This window comes from Mus pahari, chromosome 4 (assembly GCF_900095145.1).
Source record: "Mus pahari chromosome 4, PAHARI_EIJ_v1.1, whole genome shotgun sequence".
NCBI classification, from domain to species: domain Eukaryota; kingdom Metazoa; phylum Chordata; class Mammalia; order Rodentia; family Muridae; genus Mus; species Mus pahari.
Window position 1 is genome coordinate 79,969,493 of NC_034593.1, and position 27,783 is coordinate 79,997,275.

At 50.2% G+C, this 27,783-nt stretch overlaps 1 protein-coding gene across 2 annotated transcripts in view; it reads left to right on the forward strand.

The window, feature by feature from the left end:
- Positions 1-27,783, forward strand: part of Kcnn3 (potassium calcium-activated channel subfamily N member 3) — a 157,272-nt gene that overhangs the window by 7,895 nt on the left and 121,594 nt on the right. The window contains exon 1 of one of the 2 annotated variants that reach the window (XM_029537777.1): positions 8,110-8,192. The exons of the other annotated variant lie outside the window; for it this stretch is intronic. The gene's annotated coding sequence lies outside the window, so the exon portion shown is untranslated. Of the gene's footprint in view, positions 1-8,109; positions 8,193-27,783 lie in introns of those variants that run through there. 2 annotated transcript variants of the gene reach the window in all.

The window sequence follows — 27,783 nt, forward strand, 5'->3', positions numbered from 1 at the left end:
TGAAGCTCAGAGCTGAGGTACACACACTACTAGCTTTATTTTAATTTTCATTTCATTTATTTATTTCCAAACCAGAAAGTTGGGAACTGAATGAGTAAGTCTCTGAGGGTTTCTCCATTGCTATTCTAGAATTTTCTTCCTTCTGGAGTTTTCCCCACTCTCTGTGCCATCAGCATAGCTGGTGCTGAAAAGGGTTCGTCTTTGCCTTTATGGAGCCCCAAGGAGGTGCTGGTACTTGGTGCTTCTTGTGATTGTTCTTAGCCCACTTAAACCTGAGAGCTGAGCTCCTTTTCTGCCTCCAGGTCTTGTCCTTGCTCCAAGGACTGTCTGAACCATTGTTCTCAAAGCCATGCTCACCAGGGGAGTCCCCCCGAGCAACCAGACAACACCATCAAGGTTGGGCAGTTTAAGGTATTGGTGCTTGGAGACACTTGGAGTGGGAGAGGAACTTGGGCTAACCCCGCTGGAGGTTCCCTGTAGAAGGTGGGGTAGTTACTGGAGGGTCAGATGAACCATTGAGGAAAGAGAGGCTCATTTCTGTAGGACCGGGAGATAGAGGATAAAGTGTGTGGGAAATGCAATCTATGCAGGTATCTTGAAGATGCCCTAGCATGTGCATGCGAGGGCAGACGGGAGGAAAGAGAAGACTGTGAGGGTTATGGGGCCTGTGCTTCTCCCGAGAGGTTCTGAGCAAGGATCGAAACACTCCTGCCAGGGGTGTGGGCTCAATGATTGACTTAATAGTGAGTTGCCAGGAATTCTAAAGAGCCAATGCTCTTTTCCCCCTCAGATATGATCTTACCTGTTATGGATGGCCTGGTATGGTAGCTAAGGGGTTGGCATCTAAGTTTATTTCTTAACTCAGTGGCATACCTGTGGTGGGGAATTTGCTGAACCCTGTTTCTTCATATGGGAAGCCCTCCTTACGTCATAGGACTCAGCACCTTTCCCTGCAGTATAACACCTAGAATCCTTCCCTGTACCATAGCACGCAGCATCCCTCTTTGAAGCACAGTACGTAGCACTCAAGACTTCTGTCTGTACTGTATGTAGTACCTAGCCCAGTGAGTGTCCTGCAGTACAGCCCCGAGCTGGGCATGCATTGAACCTCAGGAGCTGCCAGATGTTGGAGCTGCCAGATGTTGCTTTTATTAGAGGATGCCACTTGGAGGACCGAGCCTGGAGGGACACAAGTACACATGTCCCCTGTGCATGCTTTCTAGTTCTCCGGTTGTGGAGAAGAGAAGATGGGCTTCGGGTTAGGAGAAAGGACTCCGGAAGAGTTGAGCACACGGGACCTTGCCCTCATTCTCAAGAAAATTGGCCAAGCCACCCAGTGTTACTGCTGATAGGTCTCAGTGTGTAATGAGAGGGAGGGCTACTCTTGGGAAGGCGGGACTCTCATGGTGGCTTGGCCTGGCCTTCTAGAGTCTCCTATCATGAGTATACTCAGGGTTGGCAGTCTGTGGCCTGGGCATAGCTAATTGGGTGTAGGCATTCAAATCGGACAGGTGGAGAGAGCACAAAAATAGACCCATGGGGCCAGGCCAGAGGCTGAGAGGAAGGTCAGGGGGACACATGATGATCAAGCAGAATGAGATTGAGAGCTTGGGACTCTAGGGCAGGAATCAGCCCAAGAGACTGGCCTGAGACAGATCCAGGCAAGTGAAGACTGCTACATTGCGGAAAGTTCCATCAGAGCACAGTTTCCCTTCAAGACCTGAGACAGGGATACTTTGTATAACTTAAAAGGTTCCTCTGCCTCTTTTACCCTGCTTAACACTAAGGCCATGTTCCTAGCAGGCAGCAGGGGGCACCAGCAGTAATTGGGTGGAGGAAGCTAAGCCAGGGAACCTGGGCTTGCTGGGGAGGAAGCCATTCCTCCCATCCCAAATCCCAATCCTAAACTACTCGAATTATACTCTGAACAGAGCCTTGGTGATTCAGGCAGACGATGTGTGAAACAATATGCAAATTAGCATCTGTTGTTGTGGAGTCAGGTCGATGGGCATTTTTCTTAAAGGACAGGAAGGTCGCTCAGATGTCAACCGAGCATGAACAATGGCTTAGATGAAGTTTGTGGCAAGCTTGTTGCTGAATGGGCTGGCACTTGGACCTTGGAGCTACAGGTTCTTCCTCTCCCACCTAGCATGTTCAAGGCTAGTTATTCTGGGTTTAGCCTGGAGAAGTCCATAACAATGAGCACCTTGCACAGAGGGTCACCCAGCAAAGAGAGAGGAGGCTGGAAGATCAGCTGATCGCCAGAACCCCTTCCTAGCGGGAAGCTTGGGACTGGAGAAGGCTGCGGGGAGTCAGGAAGAGCCAGGACTGTTCTGGGTTCTAACTATGGCCTACCCTGACTGCTGAGTCACCCTAAGGACCATGACTGAACCTCTCTGAGCTTCACTTTCCCCATTTGTAAATGGGAATACTGACATTTACTGGCCCAGTGAGACTCTTACTTGGTGACAGTTGAGTAAGTGGCCAGCGCAGTGGCTGGCTGACACCTCTCCCAGGCTGGCGGTTCCTCCTCACACCTTCGCCTGAGCTGCCACCTGCCCACATTCCAGCGAGGTTCTACTAGCAGGGCTTTTTTTTTTTTTTTTTTTTTTTTTTGCTGGGCCTTCTCTCCTTTGTGAGGTTTCTGATGTTAACAGATTGGGGCTTAGCCATTTTTTTTTTTTTTTTTTTTCTATTCTGACTTCCAGCGGGTGAGATGTTAACTTTTCACACAGCTCTTGCACATGGAGACATCTGGAGCTGCTGACAGAGGTGCTGTGCCTTCTCATGTTGAGAGTGTGAGAGTGTTGGCATGGTTCAGGCTGCTGTGTCTGGAGGGGCTCAGACCTGGAGGCCATTGGGAAGAGGACCCTAACAAGCCTTCTCTGGGGATAGCTGGGGACATTTCGACCTTAGGTAGTGTCATACCTGCCTGGAATGACCAAGCTCCACCAACCTTGGTGGGCATGACTCCTGCCCACTTCCGTGAGGAAGAAAGGGCATGGGGCACTGTTCAGGACCCCAAGGTCCAGAGAGGTTATGTGAGCTATCCAAGAACACTAGGCGCTGTAAGAAGCAGGGTACAGCAGGAACCCAGGGATTCTGGATTTTGTCCTTTCTTTCTTTCCCATTCTCCTACCCTTCTCCAGTCAATCAAGGTGCCAGGAGGGGAAGATCTGTGCCCTAGATGATTAGAGCCAACTCTGTCTGGGGTCTCTCCTCACCACTTCTCTCTACCATCTCATCTATCTATGTATCTACCTCTGTATCTATCTACATATCTACCTATGTATGTATGTATGTTTCTATCCTTCTTCTTCTTCTTCTTCTTCTTCTTCTTCTTCTTCTTCTTCTTCTTCTTCTTCTTCTTCTTCTTCTTCTTCTTCCTCCTCTCTCCTCCTCCTCTTCTTCTTCCTCCTCCTCCTCCTTCTTCTTTTTCTTCTTCTTCTTCTTTTGGTTTTTCGAGACAGCACTTCTCTTTATAGCCCTGGATGTCCCGAACTCATTCTGTAGACCAGGCTGGCCTCAAACTCAGAAATCCGCCTGCCTCTGCCTCCCAAGTGCTGGGATTAAAGGCGTGCACCACCACTGCCCGGCTCTATCTATCTTCTATGTCTATTTATTTATCTAACATGTATGTATGTATCTATGCATGCATGTATGTATGTATGTATATATGTTTGTATGTATCTATGCTGGGGAAATTTATTTATTTATTTATTTATTTATTTATTTATTTATTTATTTATTGTGAGAATTTAACTTAGGACCTCTGGAAGAGCAGCCAGTGCCCTTTACTGTTAAGCCATCTCTCCAGCCCTGCCATCTCTTCTTAAAAATGCTTATGTGGGAGATAGAGGCAGTCAGATTTCTGAGTTCGAGGCCAGCCTGGTCTACAGAGTGAGTTCCAGGACAAACAGGGCCACACAGAGAAACCCTGTCTTGAAAAACAAAAGACAAAGTGTTTATGCTTTCCCAGCCTGTAAGCAGTAACTGATTGCTGAGCTGGCTGGCTTTGCAGAGCAGAAGGTGGGATTTATAAAATTTATTTTTAATGCCTATTTTTTATGGTTTATTTTTATTTTATATGCACTGGTGTTTTGCCTGCATGTATATCTGTGTGAGGGTGTCAGACCCACTGGAACTGGAGTTACAGATAGTTGTGAGCTGCCATGTGGGTACTGGGAATTGAACCCTGGTTCTCTGGAAGAGCAGCCAGTACTTCCAACCATTGAGCCATCTCTCCAGTCACAGAAGGTGGGATTTTTAATTCTTCTTGTTGAGGGTAGCGGTGGACTAGAAGTGGGTGAGGCTGGGGATGTAAATCACTGGTCTGTTGTTGACCTAACATATTCAAGGCACTGGGTCTCACGTCCAGGATGGCAAGGAGAATGTGAGCAGGCAAGCGGGACAGGCATGGCCTTTACGGGCTCTGGTTCTCGGCAGTGGTGACTTTTGCCTTCGATATCTGTCCTGAGAGTCCGTGGCCTTTGTGGCCTGTGGTCCCCACTCCTCCATGGTCCAAACTCTTGTCAAGGATCCCGAGATCCCTCAGGAGTGAATGGGTGGGAGCAGGGACTCAGACTTGGATGTAGGCTGAGTCGGGAAGGTTTCATCATGGGCAGGTGACATCATAGACAGTATTTCTGTCCCTGCAGCTTGGGAGAGAATGCCACAGTCTTGAAGCAGATGCTTCCTCTCTCTTCCTTGGAAACAGTAGCAGAGCCAGTAGGATAACGCAGGCTCCGAGGAGAAAGCTGCCCTCTGCCAAGGCTAACTATCTGAGTTCAAACCCCAGGTCGGGGAGGGAGAGAGCTAGTTTCTGTAAGCTGTCCTCTGACCTCCACATGCTCTTCCCTAAATGAGAGAGAGAGAGACTGCAAGTGGGTATGGGTATCCAACTCAGTGATGAAAAGAGGAGACAGAAAGGGGAGAAGATAATGAATATTTCCAAAGGGTCTATTCCGTGTCTTCACATTTCCTTATTAATACCTCGCTGCAGCATATGAGGTAGACACCAATAGCCCCATTATAGAGATGCTGGTCTGGAGCCTCAGAAGGGATATGTGTACTGCCCAAAAAGGCAGCTAGGAGTATCAGAGCTGGGGCTTGAGCAAAGTCAGAGTGATTGAAGCCTTCCTGCCCAGCAGACAGGCAGCAGCAGGTTGGCTTGTGGGTTCTCTCTTTCTCTCTCTCCTTCCTCCCCTCTTTCTTTCTTTCTTTCTTTCTTTCTTTCTTTCTTTCTTTCTTTCTTTCTTTCTTTCTTTCTTTCTTTCTTTCTCTCTCTCTCTCTCTCTCTCTCTCTCTCTCTCTCTCTCTCTTTCTTTCTTTCTTTCCTAGTTTTTTTGAGACAGGGTTTCTCTGTGTAGCCCTGGCTGTCCTGGAACTTGCTCTGCAGACCAGGCTGGCCTTGAATTCTGAGATCCGTCTGCCTCTGCCTCCCAACTGCTGGGATGAAAGGCATACAATACTACCCAAGAGTGTGTTCTTTTAAGCCAAGAAAAACCAACCCTATTCCGTCTGTCAGAGTCTCGCCTTGCTCACTGTCCCCTTATTTTCCTTCTTAATGGTCCGCTCACCTGACCCGACACCCCTGGGGTGTGCGGAGGGGCGGGCAGGGTGCTGTCAGTGTGATACACAGGTTTGTGGGAGCTCCAGGAACCAGCCACAGGGAAGGTTGGGCTTGCCCATCCTTTGAGTTTCTCTGTCTTGGCTCTGTGGCTCTGCGAGTCTCAGTCTCTAGGTTTGCAAATGAGGATAATGGTGTTTCCTCCCTGGGAGAGTGTGTGTTGTGATGGAGACAAGATGAAGAGAAGGCTTTGGGAAGGGCGTGGTGAGTGTAAAATAATATCACATCAATAATGTTCTCACCAAATCAACTTCCAAACCTGGCTTTGTTGTCCCCTCACCTGAGGGCTAGGATGGGTTCTGCTCCTTGTCTCCTTCAGGCAGTCTTCTGGGCCCTATGTGCCTACCCTGCTATCCTGCCACAGGTTAGGTGAACTCCAGTTCTCAGCCTTGCCTGTCACTTGCTAGCTTTAGGAAGTTGCTCTAACGTTCCTGGGGGTTCCTGGTAATCTGTCAGGCTTCTGTGGGGGAACGCCAGGCTGCTGTCAGTAAGCTTGTGACATGGCTTTTGCCAAACCCTGGGCTCTCAGTAAGGGTCAGCTGAGATTGTGGCGGCTGGTGGGAACCTCTCGGGCTAGGCATGGCCAAGCTTGGCGGCCGGCCATTTGTTTTGTCATCTGGAGAATGGAGCGGGGAGCTGGAGGAGTCTCCTTCCATCTTGGGCCGGTGACCACATGGAACTGGGGGAGTGAAGAGACGAAAATGGCGGTGCTCTGGTGACAGGGCACTGCCTGTCAGTGAGTGCAGGGTCTACTGGAAGGGTGGGCTGAAGTGTTATCTTCATGTCCCACGTGTGAAGGTAACGCAGCTAAGTGGATTTCCTCACTATCAGGAGATGGCTGAGAGACAGGCCCTTTGGCCAGCTGCCCCCCCTGCTGCCTCCTCCCCGAAGGCCAGCCCTTGGCAGGAGGCCTGTTTGTCTCCTGAGCCCTCTGAGCAGCAGGGATTTAATTACTATAATGTAAGGAAGCTCGGAGGCTCGGGGCCCTCTGGCAGAGGGGAAGCAGATTTGTCTTCTCGCTGGGAGAATAAAAACTGACAGAAGAGAGAGAAATGACTGTCCCCAACCTCCCCCTCACCCCCCCCCCAGAGGTTCCAAGGCTGTTGAGCTGATGGGGAGATTTTTAGGAGACAAGGGGAGAGGAACAGGTAGCAGTGGGGCGGGGCAGGGGCAGGGTACCCTGTTCAATTCAGAGCCTTTGCTACTCAGTTTTCTATGAATAATTCAGCTAAGCTGCCCGTTTCCCCAGCGACTGGGCAACAGGCTCCATCAAGTACCTACTATGCGCTAGATGTTGGCCTTGAGAAACTTCCTGTCCAGGCAGGAGAGCATGTGATTTTACCCAGCCAGCAGATGGCTTGTGACCACCTGTGAGGGGCCAGCCAATTATTCTAGGCACAGCACAGTAGGAAAAGCCACAGTAGGCCAGAGACTTGCCCTTGGGGACACACATTTCCACAGTTGAACCCAACAGAAAAGGACATCAGCTAATTATATATTGTGTTTGAAGTCCTATGAAGGAACAGAAAGCTGGGCTAGGAGGGGCGGCGTTCCGAGGGGCGTTCCACGGGGAAGCTAGTCATCTCGAATAAGTGCTCAGAGGAGACCTTGCTGAGAAGGTGACATTTGGTGAAGGTCTCAGGTTGGTGAGCAAGCCAGGCTTCCTTGGCCCTGGAGGTGGGGACTAGCTTCTCAAGGGCTGCACCAGGTTTGTGCTTACCATGGTCTGGATATTTCTGTCCAGTAGACCTAGAACATGAACTATCTTGGTCCTTTTATGCTTCCTGGTAGCCATATATTTTTAAAAGTAGGATGTATGAAATTTGTTAATATGTTCATTTCATGTGATGAAGAAAGATATTACAATTTCAATGCATAAGTGAAAATTTTCAATGAGACGTTTTCCATCCTGTCTGCCGTGCTATGTCTGGTGTATATCTGATGGCTCATCTCAGCCGGACACTAAATCTTCATTGGAAACACTCACCCTGTTTTAGAGTCCATAAAATTTATAGTTAAATAAACACTCACATTGTTGCAAGCATACTTTAGGAATTTCTAATAAATTAATGGTGAAACAGTTTAGAATTTATGGTTATTTATTTTGGTACTAGGGGTTGAACCTTGGGCTTCACATGCGCTAGGCACATGCTAATATTACTGAGCTGCGTCCCCCACCCCGGTACATCAGTTTTCAGATGAATAATTAATAACAGAATGTACACATAAATCCCCCACCCTCGCCATGTCAGTGGGGTGTGGTGGAACGTGTGGCATCAGAGACTCCCCAGGAGTGAGGAGCCCCTCCCCCTGCCCGGCTGAGCATAGGGAGCCTGGGGATGAAGCCAGGAGGCAGGACTTGGAGCATGTTGTGAAGCACTTGCCCTTTACCCTGGCGAGATGGCGAGAGGTGAGGCAGGCCAACAGGACGGCTTTGGTTTTAGAGCTAGGCACAGCCCCCCGTGAGAGATTTGGGGACACTTCAGGTGAGGCTGGTGGTGATGAGGACCCGGAAGTAGCAGCCAGATGGTGAAAGCGGGTGGTCCTCACAGTGTTTGGAAGGGTAGGTAGGCTTCCGGTGAGTCTGCTGAAGTGGGGGGTGGGGTGGGTAAAGGCCGTGGGGTAGCCCTAGAAGCTGGGAGATTTGTGAGACCCACGCTTGGGTTATACAAGGTTCTTAGCCAGCCCCTTCCCGTGGTGGACGGCTCCCCTTGAATTCCAGAGGACAGTTTGGGACAAGGCTGGCATCCTTTCAAACAAAACCAAGGGATGGGCAAGATGGCAGAGCAGGTTAAGGGTTCTTACGGCAAAGTCTGTCAGCCGGAGCCCAATCCCTGGAACCCACATGGTGGAAGGGGAGAAGGGACTCCCTCGAGTTTTCCTCTGACCTCCACGTGTGTGCCCTGGCATGCCTAGTCTCCCCCTCCCTGCCCCAAGCACCACAGAATAAATAAATATTTAGAAAATTAAGAAGGGGCTGAGGAGAGAGTTGAATAGGGAAAGCTTTTGTATTACGTGTGTGAGGACTCACCTTTGAATCCCGCCCCCCTCCAAAATTGAACCCATATAAAAATGGATGCAGCAGGGTGTGTGTCTGCAATCCCAGGGCTTCTGAGCGAGGTGAGAGACAGAGACAAGAGACTCCCTGGACGCTCACAGGCCAACTAGCCTGGCGTGTGCAGTTATGAACAGCCAAGAGATTCTGTTCAAAGGAAGAATGTGAAGAGTGGCACGGAAGGACCACGCCCAAATGCCACACCCACACCATGCCCCACCCTCCAGCCAAGAAACAAAAGGGCACACACAAAACTCAAGTCAAATTATCTGTGCTTACAGTGTGATTAGTGTTTAGTTCCCAAAGGTCACAGGAAGCTAATAGGGCCTTTCTGGGTCAGTCCACATATGAACATCAAATCTCCCTGTTCAGAGCTGACCAGAACGCTTTGATGGATAGGGTCAGAAGCCGCCAGAGACTCCCATGGAAGGACCAGGAGATGACTAAGATGGACCCCATGGATTCCTAGTGTTCAAACACTTTCAACTCTGTGGGCAGTGTGTGTGTGTGAGTGTGTCTGTGTGCGTGTGTGTGGGGGATCAGTGAGCTTGAAAAGATAGCTCAGAGGTGAGGCCTAGATGTTGGGAGATGCCAGTCTCCTGCTCACTAGCCAAACTGTTATGTCCAAAGCCTGTTGACTCTCCAGGGCTCTCAGGGACCACTAAGCCATGCCACTATAACTGTTTCCTTTGTAAGTGGGGAAAGAGCAGGGATGGCTTTAGATGTCTTCTCCCAATTTCTAGGTATCTGATGGTTGGCCTTGGGCCCAGAGGGTGAGGGTCTGAGGCTTTGGGACCTGTGGGCCAGCTCCCCTCACTGGTCAGTCAGATATGCTGGGTGTGGGTCTGCTGATGTATTCAGAGTCGGACCGTGGCAGTAGTTGACCATATGACTTTAGTACCTGTGGTGCAGACGAGGGTGATGTAAATAGATGATGGTGATTCGGCTCAGTCAATGCTGACTCCTTTCTTCTTCCGTGAAGCACGTCAGGAGTACCTCGCACAAGTTTCTCTGGCCTTTGGTGGAGAGAGACAGCCTGTCTGGGGCGGGATGTTTTTGAGGAACAAGGGAAAGGCAGTGATGGGGGAGACCTGGGCTCTCCCTGGCCTGTGAGCCAAGGCTTTCCACCTGAGGTGCTTCTCAGGAGACCTGTGGCAGAGCCTGGAGACATGGTTGGTCATCACAGCCAAGGACTTGACAGAACCTAATGGACAGGGGCCAGGAACACTCACCAAAGCAAGGCATTACCTGGCTCCAAACAGCAGAGGCTGGAGAATCCTGGATAGATGGCTTGTTACAAGGACAAATGGAAGGATGAAACTGTCATCCTAACTATAGTATTAGTTTTCTCTGGGATGCTGGACTAGGTGGGACTCAAAACTTCAATTTTATTTTGAGGGTCTCACTAGGTAGGCCCCTGCTTGTCCAGAACTTGCTAGATAAACCAGGATGGCCTCAAACCCACAGAGATCCACTTGCCTGTGCCTCCTGATAGCTGGGATTCAAGGCATGCACTACCATACTAGGCTCTCAGATTTGAATTCAAGCTCATGCTTAAATTCAAGTTCAAGTTCATGCCCCTCCAGAGTTCTTTCTTTGTTTCTAATCTCTGTGTCTTTACATCCTTGACCTTGGAGGTTGTATCTGTAGACAAGGCTGAGGTGTGAGCCACATTAGAGTCTGTGAGGAGGAGAGGCTTAGGGGCTTTCCAGGACTTCCTCTTACCTCCAAGAGGCCTCATACGCTGGCCCCACTTTATCTTGGTCTTTTTTTTTTTTTTTAAATGTGCATTGGTGTTTGCTTGCGTATGTGTCTGCGTGAGGGTGCTAAACTCCCTGGAGCTGGAGTTACAGAGAGTTGTGAGCCACCATGTGGGTGCTGGGAATTGAACCCAGGTCCTCTGGAAGAGCAGCCAGTGCTCTTAACCCCTGGGCTATCTCTGCAGCCCCACTTCTTTGTCTCTGTTGTTTCTGAGAACCAGGAGAGCTGAAGTCTCCATTTAAGAAAGAGGGGATTTTCAGGGCTTATGTCTCTGTGAGTGGAAGACTCAGCTGGTTTAGTGGCAGACTTCCCGGCATGGGGAGAAACAGTTGGTGTGCCAGCCTGGGTCAAGCTAGAAGCCATTTGAGGTTGTGTGGGTCACTGCTCTCCAGGTCTACCTGGGGAAGCAAGTACTTGTGCTGAGTTGCTGACCAGTTCCTGGAGAAGGCAAGAAGGCAGATCCAGGAAAGGTCTGTGGACATCCCACTGGGAGGACTCTCACTGAAGCTCGCTCGCACTGGGAGGACTCTCACTGAAGCTCGCTTGCTCATTGCTTGGTGCTGACTCTGGTGATGTTAGGGAGCACTGAGATGACGGCTTATGGTTCAGGGGTGTGCAGGCTTAGTAGCTTGGAGGCAGGCAGACTACTGTGAGTACCACGCTGGCTCCTCCTCCTTAAGGCTGTGCTGTGAATCTGAGCGTCTGACTTCTCAGACATAGTGGGGCGTGAGTCTGACTTTCAGGGCCTCACGAGGCAGAAGTGGGAGAGTGTTCTGAGCTTGAAGGGACAGTGGTGGGGTGGGTCGGGTGGGGTTGGTGGGCTCCAAATCAGAGAGTGCCAGGTGTTCTTCGGGAGGAAAAAAAGGAGGCAGGTTTCCCAGGGAGAGATAAAGAACAGACTTGAATGGGACAGGAGTTCCCCATTCACTGGGCCTTTGCATACCAGGCAGAGGGCTTTGCACGTGTGTTGGAAGGCAGGGGAAACATGGCAGTGGTGTGACTAAGCTTTGGCACAGAGAAGAGTAGTAGGAAGAAGCTGGCAGCGTGAAGTGAGGGCTTGAACCAAGCTAGGGACAGTGGAAAGGAAAAGGTGGGAACCCACAAGAGAGCAATGTGGGGCGTCCTCCTTCCGGCCTGGGATGACGGAGGCTGCCTGTGAGGGTAGATACAAGAACTGTGGCTTAAGTACCTCGCCACATTGATCAAAATCCAGCCCTTCCTTGGAGGGTCGACAGCAGTGAGCATCCAGGCAGCCTGCTGTCCCAGAGAGTGGGGTGGCGTAGTGCCCATACCAGCCGGCACCAACTGGCACCGACACCCTGGCTGGGGGCTCTCCTTCTGGAACCCATCAGCCCTGGCCTCCAGCCAGACCTGATGGTGACGGATACACCCTCTTCCTGCATGTTTTCAAAGATATGGGTGGGGTAGTGACAGCATGCAGAGCCGGCCCCTCTAGGCTTCGTGTAGTAGCCTAGGTTTTTTGTGACTATGCATAAGGAGCAGTTGGGCAACTGTCGGGGTGCTTTGGGCCTCAGTTTCTGGGAGTTTTCTGAGTGTACTAGTGTTCAACCCATGCAGTGATTGTAAGAGAAGATTCAAGAACACAGCTGGGAGGTTCTTGGCTCAGCAACAGTCACTATCTTTAATTGACAAGAAGGGGTGACAGACTGAACAGGATGCATAGGAGAGATGGGCTATGGTTACCACTGAAGGAGATAAGTTGGACAGAGTGGGGTTGGCAGTTCTCCTAGGCTCTGATGGGCTGGGGGAGTACAGGAGGCTACCCAGTGGCAGCCTGGGGTCATCCCACCTCATGATTCACAGATGGTTTTTATTATCTACCTTGGGACCGTCTTTGCAACGCGCCAGCATCCCTACGGGCCACCTCAGTGCAGTGACCAGAGAGGTCGGTGTGGTCAGCCGATCAGCCTAGCCTCTGGTCTTGTCCGTGTTCCTGGAGACTTTCCTGGGCTCACAGTGCCTCCCTCCATCGTGCCCCCCAGAGACTTGCTGGGTCTCTTTCCAGGGCTCCAGTTAGGGCCTGGCTTAGTTCAGGCTCCAGAGAAGGAGTCCTGCCTGGACTGGCATGCTTGTACTGATGTTTGCTGTCCTCTAACCTCTCTGTGTGTGAGCTGGACAGACACGAAGGCTCTCCGAGGGGCAGCGTCCTGCATATCGTGGGATGGTGGTGTGGCTTTCTGGAGTCCTCAGGAAGACTCTAGGAGATCAATGATGTGCTGATACTAACACACAGAGGCTACTGGCAGGTGTAAGGGAACGAGGCTGAGGTGGGCACAGAATGGCAGAGGTGGGTGAGTGTGAGACAGGCCTAAGGGGAGGCCCACAGCAGAGAATCTGTGATGAGAGGCTGGGAAGACCTGGGTCAGCCATGTGAGAGCAGAAAGTGTACTCCAGGGTCTTCACTAGCTGGCTGAATGTGCAGGGGGAGGTGACGGCTGTGTGTATGTGTGTATGTGTGTGTGTGTGTGTGAGCCGGGAGAGGCTGGGCTTGGGGATGCTCCAGTGCTTTCATCACAGCAAGCGACAAGGTGTGGTTGTGTCAACAGCTCCAGTGACTGGCAGACTAATCAGCCTCCATTCTTCCTTCAGTGGGTACAGCGGTCCCCAAGGGCAGTCCCCGATGCCTGGATTAGCTCCAACAGTGGCAGGAGAAGCAGCAGAACTCTATCTGCTGCTGCATCCCTGTCCCACGTGACTTACGGCTGTCTGCTTCTTCTGGAATTGGATCTAGCCTTGAGGAAACTAGCTACAGCCGTCGAAGGGCAATGGTGGACTGAGCAGTGGGACAGATTTGTCTGTTCCAGGGGCCACGAGGGGCCATGCTGTCTGCCGAGATATGAAAAATGAATTAAGACCGACAGAAAGGTGGTTTACTGTGCCCTTGTGAACACGGTCAGCGATACTCTTCTTTGGTGGTGGTGGTGGGGTGTCGATGCTCCTCCAGGCTAGAATGCGGCTGGCCAATGGTCTTCCCAGCCCGGGATCGATAAGGAATGCAAACGCCAAGACTTCTCTTGAGTTGTGGTCCGGGAGGCCCTGGGTGACTTGAAAGATGAACCCTCTCAGGAGTGCTTAGATTTGGGAGCCAGGCGACCAAGAAAGGGTAGAAGGTCTCTGTGATGTAGAGGTAGAGGAATAGGTGGGCCAAGGAGGAAGTGCGGCCTGCAGCCAGAGGCTCAAGCAGGAGAGGCCTTGGCTGGCTCCTTGGTTTCGCCAGAGGGGAGCACGTCTTACCTGTCTCAGCAGGTAAAAGCCAGCGCTGAGGAATTCCAGAAGACTTTCTAGACAGTGAGTTCTGGAGCTAGTTCTGGACAGCTTTGTCTTCCAAGTGGGAAGCAAAGGAGTCAAGACTTTCCTCTGGGCTTGAGGGATCATAGACACCAGGGAAAGACAAGGTTTACGTTTTTTCCTGCCCTGAATAACAAAGGTGTCCCCAGGGTCACTGTGAGCACTTTAGGATTGTCCTGAAGTTATTCAAGCAAGATCCCTTGGCGGTATATGTGTGTGTGTGTGTGTGTGTGTGTGTGTGTGTGTGTTTTGGAAATGTCTCTGTTGCAACTGAATGTGTGCACTGGTTAAAGGGGCTCATGGTCCTGTGAGGTAGGGTCCCTGTAGTGACAGCAGAGACTTCCTTGTTCCATGTGATCCCTTCCAAAGGCAGGTGTGTCCCATTCCTTCAGAACCCATTTGGAACTGGTCAGCAGACTAAGAGGTTTTGTGTGGGACTCCTGAGGCTGAGCAACCAGGCTGGGCATAGCCTATAAGCTCTCCTCAGAAATGTATGGCATTTGGCACCACATTGCCTGGGTACTGAAGAGTTGACAGGATGTAGAGTAGGCATAGCAAAATGGTTTTATCTGGGTGTTAATTCTGAATGGTTGGTACCAGTTGCCAGAAGAGCTGTGATGAGATGGATGGTGAGCTGCGATCTGAGCTCAGTGAGAAAAGTGCTGTGATTGATTGGTGATGTCTGCCATGGCAAGGAGAGATGGAGGGAAGAGGGGATTTGCTTTCACTGGTATTACAGAAGGAACTCAGAGATCCTAGATTAACCATTAGCAAATAACTCATATGTCTTTGCATCCCAGTTTCCTTAGCCTTAAAATGGGAGTGATAAGGTTATTGGGTATTGAGTAAGATAACAGAATTAGACATGTTATTCAAGCGAAGACACGGAATGTGGGTGTCATTGTTTTGGACTCACTCAAGAGCCCAAAGTGACTTCATAGCTGCAGGGCAGGCTCTACTTTTTCTGCTTGCTGGGGGGACCACAGAACAATGTGTAAGACAGTTGATGGGCATGACCTTAGACCAGGCCTGTGCCAGGCATCTGGGACCATGATACGTCTTGACTAAAGTGTCAAAGAAGTGTTTGCTTATGTTTCTGCCTGGTAGTCACTTAATTTCTGTCAACGATTCCCCAAATGAAGATTTAAACACTGTTTCTGTGTGTAATGAGAAAAGGCCAGATATCTCTCTAGAACTTTGTCTCTGACTCTCCATGAAAGGTAGCAAAATTGCTTTATAAAGTCTGAAAGCCTGACAGGATCATGTATTAACAATGCATACATTATGCAAATCTGGGTGCAGTTACTTAATTTGCATAATAGATGGGCTGAAGGAGGGCTGGAAAGGGGAAAGGGAAGGAGTGAGGGTACTTGCCCAGATCTGTGTATATTAGGGTTCCCCAGTCACCCCATAGGGTGAGTTTCCCCCTTCTCCTGCTCTTACTTGACCTTGAGATTACTGTCTGTCTTTCCCTGCTGGCTAGCTGCCTGTCCTTCTGTGTTCACCCTTCACCTGGCAGACAGTCACCCAGGCAGGCACAGGGGGCCTCATGTTTGCTTCTTGAGCAGAGGGGCTTCATTAACTCTCACAGTTCCTCTGCGGACAGACAGCTCTCCCCAAGAGCTTTCTCCGGTCGTTGCGTGTCCTATATCTGTCCTGCTGAGGCGCTGGACTTTGTGAAGTGACATCTTGAATTGTATGTGAGTCTCGTCACTGGGTGACTTTCTTGGGCTCTGTGAAGCAGAGGAGGGGAGGTGTCTTAGGGGAGCATACCTCCTGATCTGCCTACATTCTCCCTGGACATATCTGACAGCTGCTTTGAAAGGTTTTTATGCTCTGGTTATGAGAGGTTTCAAAGTTCTATTTCTCCACCATACTTCCCGAACCCCTTTTAGCCCTCCTCTGTCCTATACTCCCAGGCACTGGGACTCAAACCCAGGGTCTTCTGCATGGTAGGAGAACTGAACCCCAACACTGACACCCACCCTTCCCCTGAGGGTGACAAGAGCTGAAATTGAGACCAAGGGTATTTGGGGTCAGAAACCCAATGGATACTCCCTAGAAGCTTGGGGATTTGGAGGGTTCAGGTTTAAGGGGTGCTGGGCACCATCTGTGTAAGTCAGACAGATGTGGCGAGCAGCTGGGTAGCTGGCTTCTCTGGATGGTGCAGTGGGTGTTTTGCGCAGTAGGTAAATACAAGAGCCCTGCCCCTCCTCTGGCACAGGGTGGACAGGGGGTTAAGTCTGCAAACAGTCTAGAGCTTGGTGTGGTCAAACCTGCTCAAAGTTCCCAGTATTAGGGCTCATGCAAGGCTCTGAGACCCTGAAGATAAACAAGAACTTCCAGCTTTCCTTGACTGAGTTCCTACTGAGCGTTCTGGTATTCATAAAGTCACTAAGTTTATTGTCCCCATTTCATAGCAGAGTATGGTAAGGCTTGGTCTCATGGCCAGTGAGTGCCCAGGAGATCTTGTGGATAGCTAAGGGAGATCTTGTGACCCCCCAAGGCCTATTCTCTTGAGACTGGAGTTTGACCTGGACCTCTGGTGCCAGGGGTGTGAACAGAGGGTCTGTGCATTGCAATAGAAGCAGGGAGAGGGACTAGAACTGGAAACACAAGTCAGGAACATGAAGGACAGTAGAGAGGACCCTGAATGAGGCATGCCAGGGAGACTGAGTTGTCCTGGTCTTTGGAAGCAGTTCCTGCATGGGGGTGAGATGGGCTGGCACCAGAGGGTGAGGGAAGGTGGGTAGGGACATTGAGCAGGGTAATTCCAGAGATTGCAGACCCTTTCTGCCCAGATACTGGGGTGCTGCCAGGAGAGGTAGACCTGGCATACTGGCTCCTGTCCTGCTCAGAGGGCCGTGGCTGGGGCAGGTGCAGAGTGTGGCCCCTCCCATTGGCCTGTTTGTTCAGCTGGTGCACTGGCATCTCCTGCCTGAATTTGGGGGCATCCGAACAGTTTGTGGACCCTTTCTGTCTGGAATGAGGTTACAGCTCTTTCCGTACCCCCACACCCAAGGACGGATCCCACAAGCACAGTGGAAGACGGCGCCAGACGGAGTCTCATAGACAAGGCCAAAGAGGAATCTGAGGCCCAGAGAGGGGAAAGTGACTGCCTTCATGTCTGGTAGCCAATGGAGTGATAATTATAGGGGTTCTGGATCACAGGTCACAGGAGGCTCTCCTCACTTGTTCCACTTTGGGCTTGTGTCATTGCCTCCTGGGAATATGAATGTATATATATACATACATACATACATACATACATACATATATATATATATATATATATATATATATATATNTGTGTGTGTGTGTGTGTGTGTGTGTGTGTGTGTGTGTGTGTGTGAGTGTGTGTGTGTGTGTGTGTGTGTGTGTATACATATTAACGCCTGATCATCCTCTTGGGTTAGGTGGGACTTTGATCTGGAGAGCTCTCACATGGTATCGCCAGCGGATGGAGCAGAGTCTACTAGTTTACTGGTCCTACATCTGCCAGGTTGGGCTGTGCACATTCACTGTTTGTTCTCCCAGCCCCGCACGGACCCTTGGTGCCCAGGCTTCTGACCCTGGAGAGGCTTCTGACCCTGGAGGGGCTCTGGTTCATGTTGTCAGTGGTGGGCAGTAGGGAAGAGCACCTGGCGTGCAGATCTGAGAGGCTGAAAGTGATGGCTGTTTATAGACTGTGGGACTTTAGGTGGGCAATTTCGCCTGTTAATTTTCTCATGAATAAAACAGGTGATAGTAACACATTCTTTGGGGATATACCAGCCCTGCTACATTTTTTTCTGAGACAGGGTCTATACAGCCTTAGGTGGCTTCAAACTCTCTGTGTAGACCAGGCTGGCTGTGAACTCACAGAGATCCTCCTGCCTCTGCCTGCCAAGTACTGGGGTTAAAGGTGTTTGCTATCTTGTTCAACCCCTGTTATATTTTGGAATTACCCTGGGATTTTTTTTTTTTTTTATTAAAAGAAACTGGTGTAAAGAAAAGAAAGAACAACAACAGCATCCCATGCCTGTCCCAGCTTCCTACCTTCTGACCTCATTGGTTAGGAGCACGAACTGGCTACCAGGGAATTTCCCAAGCTCCCTGGGTTATTCTAATGTGCTGCAAAGTTTGGGAACCACTCTGTGGGTTTTTAGGGGATTAAAGAAGATGATGCAGGTTCCTGGGGAGAACTCAATAAATGGTGGTAATTAGGATTTTCTTCATTGCATTTAATGTGGGTTCTGATAGGAGAAGGGGGAAGGGAGGGAGGGTTTCGACTTCGTTCCACTAAGAGTTTGTCCTCAGTAGCTAGTCTTTCCCTAGAAGAGCTGTTCCCTCATTTCTAACACTATTTCTGTCACTTTAGGGCCAGTTTTAGCCTTCCTAATCGCCATCATGGTTATGATTAGGTTGGGTGTCCAAAGGGGATCTGGGGATATGCTGGACCCAAAGATAAGAGGTCAGGCCTCTCCTGAGTCTCCTCCGGGTGGTTTGAGTCCTCAGGATGGCTAATGGAATCAGAAGCTCAAGATGCTTGCTGTATCTTTGAAATGCTCTCCGCTGTTGCCTGGCACCAGCTGAGGCTGTGAAGGAAGACGCATTTCCCCAGACTCCTCTGCTGTCCTGACAGGAAGTTGTGCATCAATGGGCTGACAGGAAGAAAATGGCTCTGCTGCTGGGAGGATCTGATGGGGGCTGAGGGAAAACGTAGAATCTTCTGGTCCACAGCGAGGCCTCTCTTTCCTCAGGCAATTTCCCCGTTTATTTTTCTCTTAGTGACAAAGATTGGGTTTAGCTAATGAGGAGCCGTGAGTGAGGGGAGAGTGAGGGGGAACCTGTGCAGGTGCGCCAGGTGGGGAGCGCTGTGGCAAGCTGCTCTCCCTTCAGTCAGTGCCATTTCTCCCAGCCCCCTGCCTGGGGGGACTGCACGATGACTAAGCATTCTATGATCTCGAATGCTTTTTGCTCTGTCTACCAACCACACCTTTGCAGACGCCTTTGATTTCTACTTCTTTTTACCAGCCCCCAAACCCCACAGTGAATCTTTTAATAGCATAGGCCTTTTGGATCTCTAACCAATCAGTTGCCAAATCCTATCCAAAGTACACCCAGAATAGATGCTTTTAATAAAATAGAGCACATTTAAGCCAGTATAAACCTGTGAAATTTGTACATTTCTTCTGGAGCATCTCTTCAAATTTTACAATATTGAAATCACCACCCAGTGACCTTTCAGGAAATACTAGATAAATTGCAAGTGGTAAATAGACAAACTAAATGGACTAAGCACCATTTCCAGCAAGTGCCTTTCCTGGTGGGCTCTTAGCCCGGGTTTTTGAAATCCCTGACCCCCAAGCCCCTACCCCATCCAAGCCCAGAGAGCTGCCCTGTACCTTGCGAGCCTGCTTGCTGCCTTGCTCCTGACAAAGAGCTGATGGCGTGGTGCAGCTCTGAGAAACAGTTCTGGTATGTGGCTCACGTGGCTCGCAGTACGTGGCTCGCCGTATGTGGCTCGCCGCGCCTTGTCCAGTCTGTGTTTCTCTCTGTGCTCTATCATTCAAAACCACTCCCACCCATGGTCAGAGCCCCCAGGGTGCTCTGGTGGGTGGCTGAGATCTGCTTCCCTAGGCAATAGCAGGGAGTCCTTGGCCTTGCCACACATGAGCTGGGTGACCTTGATGTGGAGATACTCCGTGCCTAGGACATTTCCTTGGTCACCCGAGTGTGATGTTACACTCTGTGTAAGCTGTCATTTGTACATGATGCTGTCATTTGTATTCCCAGGTCTAGCCTTGGCTATGGTTCTGCTGCATGGGTATCATCTTGCTTGCCAGCTGTTGATGGACAGGGGGCATGGCGCAGGAGTAGCATCCTGTTTGTGTTTCCTGTAAGGAAAGCTGTTTGGAAGGCAATGATCTGTAAAACCATCACCTCAATGGGAACCCTTAGAGGGTCCTGGTCATTCAGTGTGCCTGTGAGTCAGTCTCCTGGGCAGGGGCGGGGGGCAGGGGCGGGGGCAGGGGCGGGGACAGGGGACATTGTGCTTGCTCTACTTCCTGAGGGGTGTTAATTGCAGTTGACTCTGGTCATGGTCGCGGTCATGCGTTTATGGGCTCATTTCACTAGCAAGCTCAGTCACTAGCCTGACTTCTCGGCCGTCACCACTTGATGACCCGTGTCACTCGACCCGTGTCACTTGATGACCCGTGTCAGCACCAGTGGGAGCTGAGCTTCAGGCCACTTGGATTTCCACCACTTTTTCCCTGTGACTCCTCACACAGTTCAGTTGTACCTGAAACCCCACTCCTCTCCCACGTGGGGAGGGCAGAGAGAAAATTAGAGGTTACAGCATGTCCACAGCAGTCTGGCCTTTCTGTAGATGAAGCAGCATCCTGATCCAGGGAGGTCTGGGTTCACTTCCTTCTTAACTTGACAACAGAGTCCACCAATATTAGTGACGTTTTTCCCCCTCATATCTCAGGCAGAATGCTGGGTTTCTGGAGGAAGTAGAAAAACCAGACGATAACACTGTGTGTGTGTGTGTGTGTGTGTGTGTGTGTGTGTGTGTGTTGGGGGTTTCTGATTGTCAGATCCCATGATGTGAGTGTGAGCTCTGGGGCTGTAGACATAGGCAGGACTATCACCCTGCAGTGCCTATCCCTGTCCCAGAAGCTGGGGAAGTGGCCAAAGTCTCAAGAATGTGTGTGCGTGTGCGTGTGCGTGTGCGTGTGTGTGTGTGTGCATGTGTGGTGTGCAGCTTGTTTCATGCACTATGCAACAGAACCTGCATGGTGCAGCAGAAGGAGCCCTGGGGTGCAGATCTAAGATCTAGGCACTAGGTACTGTTTCTAGATCTGGATTCTGCAGCTAGATGACTGTGACCCAGGCCTCAGTGTCCCGGTGTGTGAGGAGCCCGAGGCCTGGTCCTGCCCTAGGATTCCTGGCCTCTCCCTCTTTGCTGGCATCTCTTTGCTTTGTATTTGTCCCTCCACCCCTTGCCATCCGACTCTGTCTCCTGGCTTTACCATAACCAGCAGCTGGCAGTGGCTGGAGCCAGAGGGATGGCTCTGCTAGGAGGAATATACCCTCCTGACTCTGCGACCAGTGGCTTCCTCCTTCTGACCCCAGTACACTGGGCTCCCACCCTTCCCACCCTGGGCCCAGCTGGGTTACTTCAGTGAAGTAATCACTTCTCATGCTTACAATACTCCACCTGGTCTGTAAGTGACAAGAGACAGCTGCTTGGTAGCCAGTGACGTCTTTGTGGAGAAATGACAGTGCATTTGGCCTGTACTGTCTTTTTCCTTTGCTGCCTTGGGTTTTAAAACTCAGCTGTTGTTATCTATAGTGGTTGTCTGGGAACTCCAGTGTCGGCTCTTCCTGCCCAGGGAATTACTTCTGAAAGGCTCATTGGCCCGGTGCTCCCTATCCCATCTAAGTGCTCCTTCAGGGCAAGGAGCCCCGGGAGGGTTTGGCAGGCTCTCTGTTTTCCTTGGTCTTTGATCACAGCTGTTAGAGTTAAAAGCTTAAATAATGCATGTTAAACAAATAAGTATCTGTTTAGTCAGTGCAATGAGGAAATTAAGGCGACTCAGATTTTAAATTCCTAAGTGTTATTACCGGAAAGATGGCCTCAGTGGTGGAGTAATGGTCTACTCCTCTCTCCTTGGGAATCCATTCATTCTCCATCTAGCATTTATTGGGCATGCGCTAAGTCTTATGTAAGGCAAGGGGACAGAAGGACCGATGAGCCTCCCTCCTACCTCTGGTGGCCAGAGAAGACCAGGGCCTATGTCCTTCCCGGCTCTAGCAGACTCCACTGGACTTCACTCTTTAGTCGGCAATCTTAAAGCTTGTTCCTGGAAAACAGAAGTAGTGCAAAAGGGAAGAAGTGTGGGTGAGGAGCATGAGCGGAAACTGGAGGAGAGCGAGGGGAGAATCTAGCAAACTTTCCCGCCAGAGCCACAGTTCCCTGCTGAGACCCTGGCCTTGGGCAGCAGGAGGCTGAGGAAGGACAGGTCTCCGGTCTTTCTCTGTCCTGCTCTGCTCTGCACAGCCTCAGTTTTATCATGCTTGTTTTTCTGAGACAGGGTCTGACTAAGCAGCTCCGGCTGTCCTGGAGTTCACTATGTAGATCAGGCTGGCCCTACCTGCCTGTCTGCCTAGTGCTGGGATTAAAGATGTGAGCCGCCATGCTTGGCTAGTTTCATCATCTGTAAAGGCAGGTTCTGATGAGATGCTACAAAGGCCTGCGTAGATCTACACTTAGAGAGAGGCGTAGGGCCAGTGGACTCAGAGTTGGGACCCAAGTAGAAGCCACTCAAGTATACACTGATTTTCCTTGGCTTCTCCCATTTTGTCACTAGGAGACAGCTGGTGGGGCCAATGGGCAACCCACTACTTCCTCACTTGCAAGATTTTGTTTTCTAGTCTCACTACCGGAAGATGGAAAGTTCTGGGTCTCTGCGTTTGCATATTTTTCCAATTTGGACATACTCTTCTTAGAGTTTTAGGAATTGTTTTCTTTTTGTCGGTGAGGCCCCTTGAAGCTTTCAGGTCAAGGGGCTCTTGAGTCGGGCACCCCCCCCCCGATGTATTTCCCTAGCTTTTTGTCAGGCCCGACACCAGGTGCCCGTGGGCCATCCCAAGGACCCAGCTATGGGGCTACTTCAAAGCACAGACAGGGCTCCCAGTACAATTCATGCTCATGGGTCTATGGGGGAGACTTGACAATGCTTTGGCAACGCTGTGTTGGAAGAACTGGACTTCTCACCTTGTGGCTCTAATTGCTTAAATATGCTGGGCCTCAGGTCTTCTGTCCATGAGATGGGAGCAACTTGCTCTATCTCCTAAGGATAAAATAGGAAATTGAGAACAATAAAACCAAACAAAACCCACAAACAGGAAAATTCTAAGCCGATGTCTAGGACTCACTGATTTGATATCAAATATATTCTGATTGTTAGCCTTTGAGAGGTCACCACCTCCCTCTTTGCTGAGAAACTCGAGCCAGCAAGGGTTAAAGCAAGCTAGGCTCATGACTATGACTGTCCATAATTGATGTGATAAACCTTAAAGGAGTGACATATAAGTGCAATTAATCCAGGCACAGTGACACCGCCTTGCTAAAAATAGTGTCTACTAATAATTACTTTGATCTAGCAAATGATGCCTGTCTGCTAGGCTGGCTGGTACACACACGGTGCAGTACCTACCTGCCTGTCTGCTAGGACGGGTGGAGGGTCTGCCAGTGCAGTAGAAAACTCCACTCCTGTCTTCTGCAAGGCGAGAGTCTTCATGGTGGAGATGTGGGGAAAGGAAGCCCATCTCTCAGGCCCTCTGGCAGCAAACAGTGTGGACGAGAAGGTATCCGACACAACCATCTAGTATCACGCACTGTTACTATTCATATTAATAATTATGCCAGACACAAACTGGACTTTCTGGGTTAGCAGGGCGTATGGATGCCCTGTGTATGGGCTGTACTGGGAGCTCATGGGATGTCTGGTCTTTTTCAATCCTGGAAGGAAGAAGAGATTTTGCCATCACTTAATTGATATTAAAGATGGTAACAGTGCCAAATGGTCCACCTGCAAATTTTGGACTGGCTCCCTAGGTGGCTGGCCTCATGGAGGTAGAGGCAGCTGGCTGGGATCAAGGCGCTCTGTGGCCATGGAAACAGATGGAGCACAGAGGGAGGGATCAGTCAACCTGGCTTCTGCGGAAGGGGAGCAGGTGTTAGCAAGAGCAGAGTGGCCTTAGCAGGGCCTCTGTCTGGGACTCCTACAATCTTGGACATGGAATTAGAAAGCTCGAGGTTAGCTGGTCCTCTGATCTGACACTCAGGATAGACAGACCCCGTGTGCCTGGGGCCAGTCACCATAGTGAGTTACAGGCCAGCTAGGGTTACCTAGAGAGATCCTGGGAGAAGAGGGTTAGGAGAGAGGGGGGGAAAAGGGAGGGAAGGAGGGAGAGTTGGGGGGAGAGAGAGCTTGAGGTTAGAGCCTAGCCCCTTCACCTCCTGAGTAACCTTGGGAAAGCTTATGAACAAGCTCTCTACACTTGTTTTCTCCATTTTTCAAGTGGCAACACAAATTCCATTTTTTTAAAAAAAGACAACCAGCTCCTCTGGGTGGTTGTGGCACATACCTTTAATCTCAACAGCCAGGAGGCAGAGGCAGATCTATCTCTGTGAGTTCGAGGCCAGCCTGGTCTATAGAGAAAGTTCTAGGACAGCCAGGGCTACACAGAGAAACCCTGTCTCCAAAAATCAAAGCCCAAACCGACCAACCTACCGACCAAATAAAAAAAAACAAAACCCCCAACAAAACCCCAAGAAACAAACCAGCTAGCCCCAGGATTGCTGGGCAGCAGTTCCTCAGGAGATTCTTGAGTGTTTAAGCTTGGAAGGTTCCCAGGAGCAACCTTCACGGGGCCCCCAAAGCTGTGGACAATCTACTGTTGCTAGACAGGGACATGCTAATCTTGTGGTTTCTTTAAGGGTAGTTTCATACCCATTTGCCTCGCCACAGTTAGTGCACATGCGCACCGACGTGTAGGACACCGACTTCTACAGCACAGCGCTTGCTCCATGACTCTTCACCCTCGTTGTATTTCTGGACCATGGAATTGAGACAGCCCCTGTTCCTTTAGCCTGGACAGCTTTGTTGAGCCTTGTTTCACTAGTGTACATGTCAGGACCCAGTTCTCTTCGTGGCAGATTCTTGAATGTCCCTGAGTGTACCCCTTGGATGTCCGAGGAATGCTTCTTAAAGCCGATCATGGATGCACTCATGAATGTGGATGATGTCTTCTTGGCTTGTCACCCTGATTAAAGATTAAGAACGGCTTGTCACTGTTCTTTGGGAAAGCCATATTTTCAGGTCCCAGCTGGAAAAGAAGCGTGCTGGGGATTGCAGGACGGAAATCCGCTGCCTGCAACTCCCTGATCTCCATAGAACCGGGTTACCATGTGACCTGTTGCTAGCCTTCTGGGCCCACAGATAAGCTGGCTTGATCTGGGTGGGTAACATGGCTCATGCAGTGCCCCATTGCCCGCAGCCATGGCAGTCAAAGCAAAAGGTAGGCAGGCTGGCAACAGTTTGGTGCCAGAGGACTAGAGAAGGTAGCATGAGTTTATAGGGTTTATAAAGGTACCATGTTCAAACCTATTAATAGCCCATGTTTGGCCTCCACAGCTCTGTCAACATCATCTATCACACTCAAACAATTGAAGAGCCCATGCCAAATGGTTAGGAGTTAACAACTCATGGCTGGGCTGAGTTTCTGAAAACAGAATTTCCACTTCTTATGCAGACTGAAATGCCAATTGTTCCACGCCGACTGGTTATTTTTCCAGACCATTTCCCTTTATTTATGTTTAAGCGGTTGTGTTTTTAAGTGAAGGGAAGATGGAGAACCTGGAGTAGGTAATTGTTATTTCTCTTGATTTGCCCTTGAATGAGCCATCAGAGACATAGTCCTTTTCCAACCTTGCGATGAGAATGCTCAGAAGCTGGGAGGAGTCAAACAGGACTCTGCCCATGGGGGGGGGGGGGAGATGGTCAAGATAGATGCAGGAAGGACAGGGGCAGGGAGAAATGGCAGCCCAAGCTTTGGGAGAAGGGGACTCTTGTCCCTTTCTGTTTTGACTGTGACCTTGGATGGGAGGGAGCTCTTTCTGGGCCTCAGTCTCCTTATCTGTAAAATAGGGAAGCTGGCTTAGGTGGTCTGAGGCCAGTGGCTGACAGCAGGTGTGTGCTCTGCAGTACTTTAAGACACTACAAGACTAACGAAATTTCTGACTGTCTGAGGGCACTCACCGGCCACAGCAGAGGGGAAGGAGAAAGACAAGGAGGAATAGATTGACTGCTAGAGAAGGCAAACGACACGGTGACAGGTCTGGAGGTGGCTTCTCCGACAGGGATTCAGGCTTTTGCAGAGCAGATGAGTTTAAGAACGGCTGGATGGACCACCAGATGAGCCTGGCAGTTCAAGCCTGGATTTAAAGGTTGCTCTAACACAGGCTGATTTCTGCTGGGGATAAACCAGCCATTACCTCCAGGCCTGGCATGACTGTGTCCTGAGAAGGGGAACTGTCGTAGACCCTTATGAGGCAATGGTCGGCTCAGCACTACACCTAAGAAAACTGAGATCAGATTTCTGAGGAAGTCGGACCCCCAGCCTCTGAAACCATCAGTCAGACAACGCCTAGATGACAACTGCAGCAACTCTCACATGGGGAGCAGAGGGGTATTTGGCTGTGTGGCTTTTATTTTTTTATTTTTTAAAAATTAGATATTTTCTTTATTTACATTTCAAATGTTATCCCCTTTCCTGGTTTCCCCTCCAGAAATCCCCTATCCCATCCTCCCTCCCCCTGCTCACCAACCCACCTACTCCTGCTTCCCTGTCCTGGGATTCCCCTACACTGGGGCATTGAGCCTTCACAGGTCCAAGGGCCTCTCCTCCCACTGATGTTGGACAAGGCCATCCCCTGCTACATATGTGGCTGGAGCCATGGGTCCCTTTGTGTACTCTTTGGTTGGTTTAGTCCCTGGGAGCTCTGGAGGGTCTGGTTGGTTGATATTGTTGTTCCTCCTATGGGGCTGCAAACCCCTTCAGGTCCTTGGGTCCTTTCTCTAACTCCTTCATTGGAAACCCTGTGCTCAGTCCAATGGTTGGCTGCGAGCATCCACCTCTGTATTTGTCAGGCACTGGCAGAGCCTCTCAGGAGACAGCTATATCAGGCTTCTGTCAGCAAGCACTTGTTGGCATCCACAATAGTGTCTGGGTTTGGTAACTGTATATGGGATGGATCCCCAGGTGGGGCAGTTTCTGGATGGCCTTTCCTTCAGTCTCTGCTCCACACTTTGTCTCTGTATCTCCTCCTATAAGAATTGCCACTAATAGCCGGGTGTGGTGGCGCATGCCTTTAATCCCAGTACTCAGGAGGCAGAGGCAGGCGGATTTCTGAGTTTGAGGCCAGCCTGGTCTACAAAGTGAGTTCCAGGATAGCCAGAGCTATACAGAGANATTGCCACTAATGTCAAGATTCTGGAACTCCATTATTTATGGGTATGACCATGTGTCTGGTGGTATCTCAGTGATGATGTTGATTCCTGCCTCCTGGGGGTTCTTTCTTGAACCCCCAAATAGAGGCTCTCACCTCTAACCTGTATATCATAATTGGAGAACTTTTAAAAAAGTGGGCAGAGATTCTGAGTTCTTTGTTTTGGTTGGGGCCAAGGGCACTTAACCCTAGGACCTGGGTGGTTGTACTTGGTGGAGTTGCCACCCACGTCCAGACTCACTGTCGGGATGAAGAGACACACTCCCCTTGGCTCACTCTGCTGCTGAAAGGTACAGCTAGGTTTGCAATGCATTCCTTCCTTAGCACACCGGAGCTCATTTGCTTGTACTTATCTCGCGTCTGGAAGGAGCCTCGGTGGCTCCCTTTGCAGCAGCAATCTTAGGAAATCCCTATCCTGTTGCATCTGCCTCCCACACAACACAATGCCCGGCACAAGGCACACACGCAGTACTAGTAACAACCCCAACTGACGGCCAGCGTTCTAAGCGTGGCAGGAGAGACACGACAAGCAGCACGCTGCAGAGTTTCCCGGCTTGGACAGCTCCTTTCTGCCCAGGCCTTGTAAAGGAAATCATTTCCTTAATCAGAATTGTGTTTGTGGCCGGAGGGGCAACTCGTGGGACTTGATATTTGGAAATCTTGGTCTCCAAAGTGACCTTTTCTTGCTTTCCTTGGGGCACCACAGTGGGAGAGTCAGGCCTGGGGAGGATCGTTGCCTCTTAATTGGTGTTCTGGTCATCATGCTGGCTTCGCCAGACAACGCTTGGCCACCCTCTGTTCAGAGCTGAATGTCCTTTCTATTTTCACTACATGATGTCCCTCAGACATCAGGTCCTATGTCCTTCTGGAAGTGACAAAGTAGAAGGCCACAGAGAAATGCCCTAGGCCAAACTGATTTTATGTATTTTAGTTCAAGAGGCTGGTTTCCTTAACTCGGTAGTA